Genomic DNA, 16,665 nt, shown 5'->3' with positions numbered 1-16,665 from the left:
AGGTACCCACACATACCTGCACACACAGCTCTGTGCACCCCAAGCACAATCCATATAAAAATGCAAATGAGCTTCAGGGCAAAAGCAATCAGTAAAGAAGAGAAATTAAAGATACACAGCGCCTTTTGTCCTATATGTTTCCTCTTTCTATACAGGAAATGGAAAAAAATCAGCCCTGAAAATTTTCTACAACCTTTATTCTTTCCTGTTGGAATTTCCTGTGGAGAAAAATCTGATTTTTTTTCAAACTGTTGCAGCTCAAATATCACTATGTTCAGGAAAGAAACCTTTGCACGGTGATACTCCCATTTGTTTATGAAAGCCCTTGAGGATGATGGATCACCATAGTGAGAATTCTCTTCAAAGAATCCCAAATTAATTTTAAAGTGCAGCAGTGATCCTCATTCCAGAGGGGAGGAAACCTTGGTCTAAGAAATGATCAAGACTGTGTGTTTTGAAGAGGCATACATTTCTGTGGAATTAGAAATACTTTTATAGTAAGATTTAATCACAAACAAAATGCTTTATTTTTATTTTTTTGAAGCAGCTAAAGGAAAGTATAGCAAACATTAGGCTGAAAATGAAAGCTTGCTGACAGTTTTCTTCTTCTGATAGTTGGCTAGAATTTGGCTTGATATTCTGTAGAGCCAGCCTCTGAATATTTCTTCTTTGTCCAGGAGCAAGATACAGTCCAGGGGCCAATGTCCAACCACCCAACCCCCATGCAGTGATATTTTTGATCTGGTTATAATGAAGCCACTACTTTGGTTATTTCTGTAAGATTCCTGTAAGGAGTGGAACTAGTAGCTTATAAGGTCCCCTTCCAGGCCCAAAGCTGTTGATTTTGTTTTCAAACAGGTGAACTTCAGCCTCCCTGCATTTCTGATGGTTGCAGCATTCCATGGCCTTTACAATCTGAAACAGGACCCTGAGTGGAACATCGAAACATGGGAGATGTCCACTAATTCCTCTTCTTCACATTAGAAAAAATAAAATCTTTGAGTGGCCACTAAGCTACTGGCTACTTTTCCCTTGAGCAGGGTTGCCAGATTTAGCAAATAAAAATTGTAACATCTAGTTAAATTTGTAACATCTAGTTAAATTTGAATTCCAGTTAAATACCAAGTAATTTTAAATATATGTATGGCCTGTGCAATTCTTGGGGAATATTTATGTTAAAAAATGTTTATCTGAAATTCAGATTAAACTGGAAATACTGTATTGTATCTGACAATTTTAATCCTTAACTCTTAAGGAGTTCTGTTTCAGATGCACTCCAGGGTGGCGTGGATCTCATTTTATCGCCTACGGGTTTGTCTCCCAAGTCATTTTCCATGACAACATTTTTAGTTCATACTATCCCACAGAGATTCTTGGAGTCTTTGCTATTTTCCTGTTTTAGCATGTTCTTCCCAGTCATTGCCCAGGCTTTATCTCCACCTGGCATATTTAAATCACCTAATTTTGTTTTAAGTTTTTTTTCTTCTGAGATGCCAATAGGACTTCAGAGCAATAGGGATTCTGTGTTGAGAAAGGGGACTTTGAATACAGACACATTCAGGAGCCATTAGACAGTATAAATGCTTGAAGCAGGATAGGTGACCACAGTAAATAATGGTAGCATCTGTGTCCAATGGCAGAGTGCAAGCCCTTCTGAAGACATTTCCAAAAAGCCTTATAAATAACTGTGCTGACCAAACCAGGCGTATCTGCTCAGCTAGTGTGCTGTCATCTTGCATCTTATGGTTTAAGGAAGGCAAGGTACTTCCCAGTCTTTTCTTTGAAACATTTAGGTTTTGCAAGCTATTGAAATAAGTTTTGAGAAACATTGTGTGTCCCCTCTTGATTACTGATGTGACACTTGCTAACTAGACCTAAGTTCCAAGAAGGCAAGAATAACATCTGTTATGTTATTTGCTTTAACCACAGAGCTTAGCATGTAGAAGCCTCTCAATAAGTATTTGTTGAATGAGTGAAGAATGAAGTTGTAGCCATTTTCTTTCCTCCATTGTCATATTCATCCTGAGAAGCCGATATTTTATTTTATTTTATTTTTTGTCTTTTTTGCTTTTTCTAGGGCCACACCCATGGCATATGGAGGTTCCCAGACTAGGGGGCCAATCGGAGCTACAGCTGCTGGCCTATGCCACAGTGGACAGCAACGCAGGATCCGAGCTGCATCTGTGACCTACACCACAGCTCACGGCAACGCCGGATTCTTAACCCACTGATCGAGGCCAGGGATTGAACCTGCAACCTCATGGTTTCTAGTCGGATTCGTTAACCACTGAGCCACAATGGGAACTCTGAGAAGCCAATATTTTAAATATCAACTTTGGATGAAAACCACGCTGTATGAGACTGTTAAAGATTCTCGTCATTGAGAAATTAATTGAAATTAACGTATGATATCTAAACTTTGAACCTGGGTCTTGCTGGCTGAATCTGGCCCTGGAATGTATTTTATCTGGCCAGTACTGTGTTTTAGAAAGACGCATGTGAACTTTCATGCCTTGAGGAAGACGTGAGTTGATGGCTCACCAATGTCTTCACTATTCCTTACTGTCCCATTAGCACTCTCCCCTTAAACCACTTACCTGGTCTCTGGAGGCTTTTGAGTTTCAACATCTTCTAGGGAATGATTCATCCACTTTAAGAACTCAGATTTTGATGTAAGAGTTTTAGGTTGAATCCCAGATTTTCCTTGCACTAACTGTATGACTTCAGACAAGTTATTTACCTAAGCTTCAGGTTCCTCATTTGCAAACAAAATGCTGATGATAATAGTACTTACTTCATAGAGTTGTTAAGAGTATCAGTGACAAACTGTTGAGCACACATATGGCACATACAAAATGTTCTACAAATGTTATTGATTTAATAATGGTGGTTGTTATCGCTGTTCGATTTCACACGTATGAAGGCCAGGTTCTAGAATTAGCAGAATGATTTTCAAGTCCAGAAATCAGAAGATGTCAGTCTTTCCTTTTCAAAGTCTAGAAAGAAGATATATAATGAATGAATGTCTGCCTGTTGTTTAGTTTTGCTCTCTGATACATTCCAAGCACCAAGAAATGTGCCTTGCAACTATGAAGTGCTCCATAAGTATTTAGTGAAAGAAATGAATGAACTGTGGACTTTTTAGTGGGTCTTATTATGAGCACAAAACCTCATGAATTTAAGTGGACTGTACTCTTCCAACTAATTCCTAGGCCTTGGTGATGAGGATACACTGCCTCACAACAGGAATTGGAGCCAAGGTCTGCATGGAAAATCCCCAGCAAAGCCTCCTGGGAGATCTTCATTGATCTCTGTAACCTCTCCCCCGACTTTGCATCAGGGCTGGGCTGTGTGACCAGTAGAACCCAGCAAAAGTGACAGTGTGTGACTTTCAAAGCTTAGACAAGTCCATGTACATACTGCAGCTTGTGTCTCAGTGTCTTGCAGCACTTGCTCTGGGGGGAGCGGGTGCCCTGCTGTGAAGATATCCACCCAGCTCTGTGGAGAAGGCCATGGGGAGAGGAGTGGAGGCCATATGCTAGTATCCAGCACTACTCTCCAGCCATGCAAGTGAGTTACTTGGAATAAAATCCTCCAGCCCCAGTTAAGCTGATGGTGGCTGAAGCTGATCTCTGATAAGACCTCAAGAGGGACTCTGAGCTAGAACTGCTCAGCCAAGCCACACCTGAAATCCTGACACACAGGAACTGAGGGATGCCCAGAAAAATAATTAGTGGTATTTTAAGCCACTAAGTTTTGGAATAATTTGTGATACGGCAATACATAACAAATACAAAAGATATTTGATTCTCATCGGCATTTTAGACAGTGTGTTCCAGAGAGATTATCTTTGAAGTACGAAGAACACTAACATAAAATAATTTTATGTCCATTATTGACAAGTATTTCATAGACCTTGTCACATTTATCACTGCCTCAAAGAGGTCCCAAGATGTATGTGGCTTGTAAGGAGCAGCTCTACCATGCTGATCTCAACTCTTGAGATTTCTAGAAAACAGAGAGCATATGAAGGGCCCAAAGGAATGATAAGAAAGACTATCACTGAACAAATGGATCAGAGGATCAAGAAACACCACTGTGCACCTTCTGTTTGCAAGGCGTCTGAGAGAAAAAGGGGAACTAGTTGCGTTCACTGTTCTTTAGAATCCGGTGAGGGACAGAATACATCCACAGAGACTTAACTAGCAATTCATGGTATCCGCCGTGTGGCCAGCTTACACCTGCAATGCTGTGTCCTGTCCTTCCCATGATATATTCAGAGGGTCACTGACAAGTAGGAGGACCTCCAGAGGATGCATCTCTGAGCAAAGAGGGGTGCAGAGCAGGGAGGAGGGAAGCCCAAGCACATTGAAGGTGGTGCCTGCCTCGAAGTGCCTGAGGATATCACAGGGAAATGGGTGCCCGGCCCTGACTTGTTCTTGGGCACAAAGCAAAGGCCAGTAAATGATGGCACAGAGGGTAGACCCCAGCTCAACAATGGGCTTTTTTTCAGAGCTGCCCAGCACAATGGAGTGAGCCACCAACACTGATGGGTGACAGGCGGTGGGGTTGGCCATCGCTCAGACATGCTGTACCTGGGTTTGGTGCGAAGAATGAACTATTAGCTGACTCCTGAGTTTCCTCATATCTCCATGATGTGAAGAGGCAGTGGCTGAAAATGGTAAGTGGAAGGTTAGAAGTTCTTGTGTAACATGACATAGTAGGAAAACTATGGGCTTTGGAGTCAGGCAGAAGGGCGTCTAACTCCTGAATCCATCATGTAAAATTGTGTGAATCCAGGTAAATGGCTTAATTCCCCCCTTTAGTTTTCCCAAATATAAAATTAGGTGTATTAGCACCTGCTTAATAGCTCATTGGGAAAAGCAGACATAGTGAGACAGCCCATGTTAAGCCTGTAGTAAGTTAGGGAGCTCACTAGATGACTGCTCTTGATGTTATGAGATTTATCGGGCTTAGCCACAGCAAAGATCATAGCCAAGTCACTGCCAGGTGGGTCCTTTGGGTGGCTGGGAAAAGCCATGACCTGTGTAACTACAGAAGGGCTCCCCTGCATTCTTCCCAAGTCTGCCTGCTAGCCCCCATTTGCAAAGAACTACCAACGCCATCCACAAGCATTGGCACCAGCACCCCCTTCCATTGGTCCTTGGCCTTAACACGTGGGCATGGGATCCTCCCACATAACATGCAGGACCATTTACAGTGGAACGGATGGTGAGGAGAGGTAAGGAAAGGGCCTGACTCCATTGGCATAGCTGGCTGCATGGAGTTTGACCCAACTTCACCAGGACAAAGGCTTCAAACAGCCAAGTGAAGCCAGATGGCAACTTTCTCCAGCCTAGATGCTGCTACCAGATACATCTTAACGGAAACACAAGTCTAGTTATATCTCTCGCCTGTTCAGAAGCAATCAGTGGCTTTGCAGACTGCCTGCAGGCATTGTTCCTCATGTTAAGATTCAAACACTTGCTCACTAAAACTTTGGCTTAGTTTTCCAACTTTCTTCACACATGTTCTTTAACTCATTCCCTATGTTCATAGTAACAAGAAGTCCTCATTGTTCTTGCAGTGCTCCACACTCCTGAGCCTTCAAACCTACTATCTTATCACTTTTAACTTTTAATTTAATGTATAAAAGGTATATTACAGCTTAAAGATTGATAAACAACTGTGTACCCTCCATGAAAGTCAAGAAATAGAAACCCACGGAAGGCCTTTCAGTTTTATCTTATCTTCTGCTCTTTTACATGAAACTATTAGTCCGACTTCTACTTTCCTTATGCTCCTGCTGTTTCTTTCCTTTTTGGTGGTTCTTTCAGCTGTACCTGTGTTCCTGAAAGCATGTGCCTGCACATAGGCACATGCAGACACACCCAGGAAGGAGTACGGCAGGATTACCAGTCTCTGACAGGGGAGCAGGAAAAGATAGTTTCTCAGTCATGTCTGGTTTGAGCCCCTTATAGGGGAAAGTTAGGGGACAGGGTATCTGGCAGGGATGTTGTGCAGTCAGAAATATGGTCAGAAGAAGTTTTTATGGGCTGAATTATATCCCCCACCCCCACCTCCACCCAGTTCATGTGTTGAAGCCCTAACCCCCAGGACTTCAGCAGATGTATTTGGAGATAGGGCCTTTTAAAAGGTGGTTAAGTTAAAATGAGGCCTTTTGGGGAGGCCCTATTCCATTCTGACTGGTGTTCTTATAAGAGAAAATGTAGACACAGAGACACTAGGGATATGCATGCACAGAGAAGGGGCCATGTGAGGACACAGTGAGGAGGCAGACACCTGCAAGTCAAGGGGAGGGGCCCCAGGAGAAACCAGACTCGCTGACACCTGGATCTTGTGCATCCAGCCTCCAGAACTGTGAGAAGACACATTTCTGCTGGTAAGCCTCAAGGTCCGTGGCATTTTGTTATGACCTGAGCAGTCTGATTCGGGAATGGATGCTCTTTGTGTTCCCTCTCACCTCCAGCTCTCAGAAGCAGGTCTTCTAGGGTGATGCAGGCAGCAGGGCATGGCGAACAGAAACTCGACCTGCACAAAATAAAGACAAGCCAAGTACTAATAAGAATCTAGGGCACATGCGCCCAGGCACTCTGTCCCTGGGTTACAAGGATAGTATGGAGGTATTGGGGGTGTTGGTGATGAAAGCTCTTAATAGGTATTTTTTCTTGAGTTAGACTGCTCCTATCTGGCCTGGTTGCCTCTATGTCTAGTGTTCAGCTATTATCCTGGGAATACCCTTTTAGCATCCCTCTAAACTAACTTGTTGGAAGCTTGTAGGTTCTACTTCCTGTCCCTGGTGTTCTGAAATTTTCCAGTGATGTGGCTGTATTTTCACCCTATGCGCTAGGTACCTAGTGAACCTTTTAGCCTAACAACTTACATCCAGTAGTTAAGGACTTTTTTTCCTTTGAAATGTATTTCTTCTTCATACAGATTTAAAACTTTATTATACCAGTTAAATCTGCTTATTGAGGTAGAGTTGATGTACAGTATTATGTAAGTTTCAGGTATATAACAGTGATTCACAATTTTATAGTTATTATAAAATGTTGGCTTTTTATCTTGATTATTTTGTTTCTATTTTTTTCTTCTCACTTTCTAAAATTCTCATTATTGACATGATCAATTCCCTGATTTGGCCTGTGGTTGTCTTTTTGTTTGTTTTCCAACTCTTTTTTTTTTGTTTTTGTGCTCTATTTTCTGAAAGATTTCTTCAGATTTATACTCAAACCTTTACTTTGAGTTTTAAAATTTTCCAATTATATATTTGTAATTTCCAAGAGCTCTTATTTTCTAAATGTTCACTTTTTTATGACTTTCTTGTTTTGGTTCATGAATACATTGTGAGGATATTATCAATTTTTTTCATAAGTTTCTCTGTGTGTATGTATTTTTGTGGTGTGTGTCTTGGTGTCCACCTTTCATATTAGAAGCTTGCCCTAAATATCTGGTAATTCTTGCATGTATAGTCATGCTTAAGTCTGGGGAACTAGGGGAGTTCCTGTTGTGGCTCAGTGGTGAACGAATCCAGCTAGGAATCATGAGGTTGTGGGTTCGATCCCTGGCCTCGTTGAGGATCTGGCATTGCTGTGAGCTGTGGTGTAGGTTGCAGAAGTGGCTCGGATCCTGTGTTGCTGTGGCTCTGGCATGGGCCGGCAGCTACAGCTCTGATCGGACCCCTATCCTGGGAACCTCCATATGCTGTGGGTGCAGCCCTAGAAAAGACCAAAAAAAAAAAAAAAAAAGAAGAAGAAGACGACTGGGGAACTAAACAGATGACAGAAATTCTGGGCATATAGGTGTGGCTTACCCACTTTTGAACTTCGCAGTAATTTTGCCTGTTTCTTGGGAAAAGCCTGAAGTCAGTGTCTGTACACTTTTATTCTTGAGCTGATCAGATTCCCTGGAGATGATTTTCTGATCTTCACAGAATATGAGAGTTTGGCTGCTGGCATTTTGGGATCCAGTGGGAGATGAAGGTTGGGGGTCTGAGCATCAGTGTACATACGGTTCTTTTGGTACAGTTCCCATGCCCTCAGCTATGATGACATCCTCTAATCCAGAGACCTTCTGTTGTACCTTCTTCAGAGAAAATCCCTCCAGTCTTCTCATTCATTGGGGCAGGTAAGCCTCACAGCATCATGAAGTGTGGGAAAAAATTAAGGATTTTAATACATGTCAAAAAATAAAAACAAAAGCATCTATCAAATAGCTTTTCCTATCCTTCTTTCCTTTAATTCCTCTTCATCCCCAGTTCCAGAGGGATCTAGTGGTACCCTTTGCTGAATCTTTTGAGGATTCTGCAGTATTAATAGGGTCAGTGCTCAGCATTCCCATGCCTGTTTTAAAGGTCTGCTCAACTGCTTATCTGCTTTCCAGCTTTCAAACATTAGTTGTCATTGTCTCCTCTCTCAATGTCTTTCGCAAAAGAAATCCCTATACTGTCGTGTTAGGGGTTTCTGGAGGGGTTGAGATTAAATGTACTTTCCCTGTTGATTGGCTATGTTCTCTCCTCATCTGGATTACTTCCTTCTGTTCTGACTATTAAAACCTCAGCTGTTGTGAAGGTCTAGTTCAAATGGTATCTCTTTCATAAAGTTGTCCTGAGGTGGAAAGCCTGGCTATTTTTCTTTACTCATAGCACTTAACTTATTATGATACCTGCCCCCATGCACCAACACACACATACACACACACACTCTCTCTCTCTCTCTCTCCCTCTCTCTCTCTATCTCCCTCTCCCTCTCCCCCTCTCCCTCTCCCTCCCCACTTCTTCCCCCTCTCCTCATCCACGGTTACAAGTAAATAATAATAAGTGGTTCATTGATATTATATTGAGATATGTGATAAGATCATATTACCTGTGTTTTCAGGCTTTGTAGTCACTCTCTGGATTATAACTTCTGAGCAGAGAATGAGGATTGGGTCTCGGTGCCAGCGCTGACAGTTCCTCTTTGTGTCCTTGTCAGGTTATTAAATCTCTCTGTGTTTCAATTTCCTTATCCCAAAGTGGGACCTTCAAAATTAGGAGATGAAAACAGAACCTACAGAATTAGCTATAAGGCAAAATTAAATTCAAAATATATGAATATAGATATAGATGTATTACCTGTTATCATCATCATCATCCGCTTTCTCCTTCAGTACTCTTGAAGCTCAGAGTGTTTTACTGAAGTGGCAGGTATCATAGTAATATAATGGGCTGTGAGAGTGTTTTCTACAGCTTACCTGGGTGCTCCCTAAAGAGCCCTGCAGAATGCCTTTCAGGAGTAGGTATCCAAGGAATATTTGTTGAATTGAATAAAATATGTTAATATTTAGGGGGATGTTATACACGAAGGCACAAGTACATGGTCATGGGTGTGTTTTGGTTTTTAGAGAGGTTGGTATGCTCCATCAATGCCCAAATATTGAAAAAAAAAATCCAATTCTTCTGGCAGTTTGGCCTGTTTTTCATCAGAAGACCCTACAGTTGTATGCATTTGGTTTAAAAGTTACATTCTACCAAAGCTAGAGAAAGCCAAAAGTAGGGTTTGGTATTATCATGATTGAAGGTAGAATGAGATGTCCTCTCATTGTTTTAGGAGCTTTATGAGCCTTGAAGCATTGAAGATAGTTTGGAAAACCACTCTGTTGAATCATGATTAACTCAAACTCTGTCTTCCATCACCCCCACCCCCACCCATCACTCCCAGCTCTGTGTGTGTGTGTGTGTGTGTGTGTGGTGTGTGTGTGTGTGTTATAATGCTTAGTACTCTTGTTTGCCTGTTTACTAGGACTGTTGACATGAGCATGGGAGCTTTGCCTACATAGGAGCACATTAGCTCCTGTTCACCTGTGGTCCTCATTCTGAGTTTTTGAAATCATAATCAGTTTCCTTGGAGACTATCCTGATGTCACAAGCTGAATACAGGAACTTCAGGTGGGTTAGCGCCCAAAGGAGAAGATGGATGAACTTCTAAGAATCTGTTATCATGTAAACATTCTTAGTATCCAAAACCACAGGAGAGAATGCATGTAAAAACTCTGGTGCATCAGCCTCCCCTGTTTTGCATGACATGACCTTTCTCAAAGCTTTCCATGAAGGATTTATGTCTCGTTAACACTGGCAGTAAAAGGTGGAAGAGGAAACCACAACAAAATGATCTTTCGTTTTTTCTATTATTATTATTATTTTATAATGTTTTAAATTATTTTTATTACTCAAATGAATTTATCACACCTATAGTTGTATAATGATCATAACAATCCAATTTCACAGGATTTCCATCCCATAAACCAAGCACATCCCCCTATCCCACAAACTGTCTCCTCTGGAGACCATAAATTTTTCAGTATCTGTGAGTCAGCAAAGAAGTTCAGTCTGTCCTTTTTTCAGATTCCACATGTCAGTGAAAGCATTTGATGTTGGTGTCTCATTGTACTGCTGACTTCACTTAGCATGATAATTTCTAGGTCCATCCATGTTGCTAAAAATGCCAATATTTCCTTCCTTTTAATGGCTGAGTAATATTCCATTGTGTATATGTACCACTTCTTCTTGATCCACTCCTCCATTGATGGGCATTTAGGTTGTTTCCATGTCTTGGCTATTGCAAATAGTGCTATAATGAACATTGGAGTACGTGTGTCTTTGCGAGTTGTGGTTTTCTCTGGATAGATGCCCGGGAGAGGGACTGCTGAGTCAAATGGTAGTTCTATGTTTAGTTTTCTGAGGAATCTCCATACTGCTTTTCACAGTAGTTGCACCAATTTACAATCCCACCAGCAGTGTACTAGGGTTCCTTTTTCTCCACACCCTCTCCAGCACTTACTGTCTGTAGACTTTTGGATGATGGCCATTCTGGCTGGTGTAAGGTGGTACCTCATTGTGGTTTTGATCTGCATTTCTCTAATAATGAGTGACGCGGAACATCTTTTCATGTGTTTCTCATTCATCTGTATGTCTTCTTTGGAGAACTGTCTGTTTAGATCTTCTGCCCTTTTTTTGATGGGGTTGTTTGTTTTTTTGGTGTGGAGCTGCAGAAGATGTTTATAAATTTTGGAGATGAATCTCTTGTCAGTCGATTCACTTGCAAAGATTTTCTCCCATTCTGTGGGTTGTCTTTTCATTTAATTTAGGGTTTCCTTTGCTGTGCAGAAACTTTTAAGTTTGATTAGGTCCCATTTGTTTATTTTTGATTTTGCCATCAATACTCTAAGAGGTGGATCTGAGAAGATGTTGCTGTTGTTTATGTCAGAGTGTTTGGCCTATGCTTTCCTCTAAGAGTTTGATAGTGTCTGGTATTATATCTAGGTCTTGAATCCATTTGGAGTTTATTTTTGTGTATGGTGTTAGGGAGTGTTCTCATTTCATTCTTTTCCATGCGGCTCTCCAGTTTTGCCAGCACCACTTATTGAACAAGCTGTCCTTTATCCATTGTATATTCTTGCCTCCTTTGTCGTATGAGTTGGCTGTATGTGTGTGGGTTTAATTCTGGGCTTTCTATCCTGTTGCACTGATCTGAATTTCTGTCTTTGTGCCAGTACTATACGGTTTTGATGATTGTTGCTTTGTAGTATAGTCTGAAGTCCAGGAGCCTGATTCCTCCAGCTCCATTTTTCTTTTTCAGGATGTCTCTGGCTATTCTGGGTCTTTTGTGCTTCCAAACACACTGTAAAATATTTTGTTTGAGTTCTGTGAAAAATGTCCTTGGTATTTTGATTGGGGTTGCATCGAATCTGTAGACTACCTCAGGCAGTATAGTCATTTTGATAATATTAACTCTTCCAATCCATGAGCATGGTATATCTTTCCATCTATTTGCGTCATCTTGGATTTCTTTTATCAGTGTCTTATAGTTTTCAGAGTACAGGTCTTTTGTCTCTTTAGGTAGGATTACTTCTAGGAATTTTATTCTTTTGGATGTGATGGTAAACGGGATTGCTTACCTAATTTCTCTTTCTGGTCTTTCATTGCAGTGTATAGAAACACTGTTGATTTCTGTGTATTAATTTTGTATCCTGCGACTTTGCCAAGTTCGTGGATGAGCTCTAACAGTTTTCTGGTAGAGTCTAGGATTCTCTGGTATAGTATCGTGTCATCTGCAAAGAGTGATAGTTTTACTTCTTCCTTTCCAATTTGGATTCCTTTTATTTCTTTTACTTCTCTGATTGCCATGGCTAGGACTTCGAAAGCTATGTTGAAGAGTAGTGGCAAGAACAGATATCCTTGTCTTGTTCCTGATCTCAGCAGGCATTCTTTCAGCTTTTCACCATTGAGAATGATGTGTGCTGTGGGTTTGTCATATATGGCGTTTATCATGTTGAGGTAGGTTCCCATTATGCCCACTTTCTGAAGGGTTTTCATCAGAAATGGGTGTTGGATTTGTCAAAGGCTTTTTCTGCATCTTTGAGAGGATCATATGGTTTTTATTCTTCAGTTTGCTAATGTGGTGTATCACATTGATGGATTTGTGGATATTGAAGAACCCTGGGATAAATCCCACTTGATCATGATGTACAGTCCTTTTAATGTATTGTTGGATGCGGTTTGCTAGTATTTTGTTGAGGACTTTTGCATTGATGTTCATCAGTGAAATTGGCCAGTAATTTTCTTTTTTTGTGGTATCTTTGTCTGGTTTTGGTATCAGGGTGATGGTGGCCTCATAGAATGAGTTTGGGAGTATCCCTTCTTCTGCAATTTTTTGAAAGAGTTTCAGAAAGATCGGTGTTAGCTCTTCTCTAAATGTTTGATAGAATTCGCCTGTGAAGCCATCTGGTCCTAGACTTTTGTTTGTTGGAAGGTTTTTAATCAAAGTTTCCATTTCAGTTCTTGTGATGGGTCCATTCATCTTTTCTATTTCGTCTTGGTTTAGTCTTGGAAGATTGTACTTTTCTAAGAATTTGTCCATTTCTTCTAGGTTTTCCTTTTATTGGCATGTGGTTGCATATAGCAGTCTCTTATGATCCTTTGTATTTCTGTGATATCCGTTGTTACTTTTCCTTTTTCATTTCTAATTTTATTAATTTGAGTCCTGTGTCTTTTTGCTTGATAAGTCTGGCTAGGGGCTTATCAATTTTGTTGATCTTTTCAAAGAACCAGCTTTTCGTTTCATTGATCTTTTCTATTGTTTTCTTTGTTTCTATTTCATTGATTTCTGCTCTGATCCTTATGATTTCTTTCCTCCTACTAACTTTAGGTCTTGTCTGTTCTTCTCTCTCGAGCTGCTTTAGATGTAATGTTAGCTTGTTTATTTGAGCTTTTTCTTGTTTCCTGACATGGGGCTTTGTATTGTTATAAGCTTTCCTCTTAGGATGGCTTTTGCTGCATCCCATAGGTGTTGGAGTGTCTTATCTTTGGTGTCATTTGCTTCTAGGTATTTTTAATTTCCTCTTTGATTTCTTCAGTGATCCATTGGTTGTTTAGTAGCATGTTGTTTAGTCTCCACATATTTGTGTTTTTTGCAGATTTTTCTTGTTGATTTCCAGTCCTATAACATTGTGGTCAGAAAAGATGCTTTGGTATGATTTCAGTTTTCTTAAAGTTACTGAGGTTTGATTTGTAGCCCAGGATGTGATCAATCTTAGAGAATGTTCCATGTGCACTTGAGAAGAATGTGTATTCTGTTGCTTTTGGATAGAATGTCCTATAAATATGTATTAAGTCCATCAGGTTTAATGCTTCATTCAGGGCCTGTGTTTCCTTATTGATTTTCTGTCTGGTTGATCTGTCCATTGCAGTAAGTGGGGTGTTAAAGTTCCCCACTATGATTGTGTTATTGTTGATTTGCTCTTTTAAGGTTGTTAGCAGTTGCCTTATATATTGTGGTGAACCTATGTTGGGTGCATAGATGTTTAAAATTGTTATGTCTTCTTCTTGGATTGACCCTTTGATCATTATGTAATGACCTTCTTTGTCCCTTAAAATAATAGTCTTCATTTTAAAGTCTATTTTGTCTGATATGAGTATTTCTACTCCAGCTTTCTTTTGATTCCCGTTTGCATGGAATATTTTCTTCCATCCTGTCACTTTCAATTTGTATGTGTCCCTAGAAGTGAAGTGGGTCCCTTGAAGACAGCATATATATGGGTCTTGTTTTTGTATCCATTCAGCCAGTCTGTGTCTTTTGGTTGGGGTGTTTAGTCCATTAACATTTAAGGTAATTATTGATATGTATGTTCTTATTGCCATTTTATTAATTGCTTTGGATTTGTTTTTGCTGCTCTTTTTAATTTCCTTCTTCTCTTATTCTCTCATCTTCTGCTTTGATGACTATCTTTAGTGTTGTCTTTGAGTTTATTTTTCTTTCTTTGTGTATAAATTGTAGATTTTTGGCTTGCAGTTATTCTGAAGCTTTGATATAAAGTCTATACGTATATGAGATTGTTTTAAGTTGTTGTGCTCTTAATTGCAAGTTCATCTCCAGTGTCCTGCATTTGTACCCACCTCTTCTCATGATTTCTGATTGTGGTGGTATAATTGTGCATGGATGATTTCGTATCTTTACTGTATATATACCTTTACTGGTGAGCCTTGTCATTTGTGGAATTATTGTTTTCTGTTGCTGTCTTTTCTTTTCTGCCTAGAGAAGTTCCTTTAGTATTTGTTGTAAGGCTGGTTTAGTGTTGCCAATCTCTCAACTTTTGCTTATCTGTGAAGGTTTTGATGTCTCCTTCAAATCTGAAGGAGAGCCTTGTTGGGTAGACTAATCTTGGTTGGAGGTTTTTTCCTTTTATCACGTTAAGTATATCATGCCACTCCCTTCTGGCCTGCAGAGTTTCTGCTGAAAAACCTGCCGATAACCTTTTTGGGGTTCCCTTGTATGTTGCTTGTTTCTTTTCCCTAGCTGCTTTCAAGATTTTCTCTTTGTCTTTAATGTTGGTCAGTTTGATGAATATGTGTCTCAGGGTGTTCCTCCTTGGGTTTATTTTATATGGTACTCGTTGTGCTTCCTGGATTTGAGTGAGTGGTTCCTTTCCCATGTGAGGAATGTTTTCGGCTATTATCCCTTGGAATATTTTTTCTGTCCCCTTCTCTCTCTCTTCTCCTTCTGGCACCCCTAAAATACAGATGTTGGTGTGTTTAACATTGTCCCAGAGTTCTCTGAGACTCTCTTCATTTCTTTTCAATCTTTTTTCTCTTTTCTGTTCTGCATCCGTAATCTCCACTAATCTGTCCACCACCTCGCTTATTGGTTCTTCTTCCTCCTGTATTCTGCTGTTAGCTGCTTCTAGTGAATTTTTTATTTCAGTCATTGTATTTTGCATCTCTTCTTATTTCAGTTTGATATCTTGTATCTCTTTGGTCAGTGTTTCCTGTAAGTTATCCATCTTTGCCTCCAGTTTATTTCCAATGTCTTGCATCATCTTCAGCATCAACAGTCTAAAGTCTTTTTTCTGGAGGCTGAGAATCTCCTCATCACTTAGCTGATTTTCTGGGGTTTTTCCTTTCTCCCTCATCTGAGTTATAGTTCTCTGTCTTTTTGTTTGTATAGGTTTTTGGTGTGGTGACCTTTTGACAGATAATAGAGTTATAGCCTCTCTTACTTCTGGTGTCTGTCCCCCTTGTGGCTGAAGTGAGTATGGGGGCTTGGTGTAGGCTTCCTGATAGGAGGGGCTGATGCCTGCCCACTTGTAGGTGGAGCCGATTCTAATCCCTCTGGTGGGTGGGGCTTAGTCTCTGGGTGGGATTAGAGGCAGCTGTGTGCCTGAAGGGTGGGGCTATGATCCCATCTGGATTGTTGTTTTCCCTGGGGCTTCTCAGTCTGACTGAGAGGTAGGCCAGATTTTCCCAAAATGGCCACCTCCAGAGAAAGGCACACTGCTGAATATTCCCAAGAGCTTTGCTTTCAATGTCCTTCCCTCACAACAAGCCACATTCACCCCTGTTTTCCCAGGGTATCCTCCAAGAACTTCAGTCAGGTTTGACCCAAATTCCCATGGAGACTTTGCTTTGCCCTGGGACCCAGTGCTCCTGAAAGTCTGTGTGTGCCTTTTAAGAATGGGGTCTCCATTTACCCCAGTCACATGAAGCTCCTGCACACAAGCCCCACTGGTCTTCAATACCAGATGCTCCAGGGGCTCTTTCTCCCAGTGCCAGATCCCCAAACGTCTGAGTTTGATATGGGGCTCAGAACTCTCACTCCTGTAGGTGAGTCTCTGTAAACCAGTTAGTTTCCAGTCTGTAGGGCTTCCCACCCAGGAGGTATGGGGTTTTTATATCATGAAATCATGCCTCCTACCTCTTGATGTGGCCTCCTCTTTTTATCCTGGAGTAGGGTATCTTTTTTTTTTTTTTTTTTTTTGGTCTTTTTGCCTTTTCTAGGACGCTTCCCATGGCATATGGAGGTTCCCAGGCTATGGGTTCAATCAGAGCTGTAGCCGCTGGCCTACGCCAGAGCCGCAGCAACACGGGATCCAGGCTGCGTCTGTGACCTACACCACAGCTCACAGCAACGCTGGATTCTTAACCCACTGAGCAAGGCCAGGGATCGAACCTGCAACCTCATGGTTCCTAGTCAGATTCATTACCCACTACGCCATGCCAAGAACTCTGGGAGTAGGATATCTTTTTTTTAAGGTTTGCAGTCCATTTGGGTGAAGATTGCTCAGCCTTTATTTGTGAATTTTGTTGCTTTTAGGAGAGAAGTTGAGCTCCAG

This window comes from Sus scrofa, chromosome 3, assembly GCF_000003025.6.
Source record: "Sus scrofa isolate TJ Tabasco breed Duroc chromosome 3, Sscrofa11.1, whole genome shotgun sequence".
In the NCBI taxonomy this organism is placed as follows: Eukaryota; Metazoa; Chordata; class Mammalia; order Artiodactyla; family Suidae; genus Sus; species Sus scrofa.
This window is presented reverse-complemented; position numbering follows the sequence as displayed.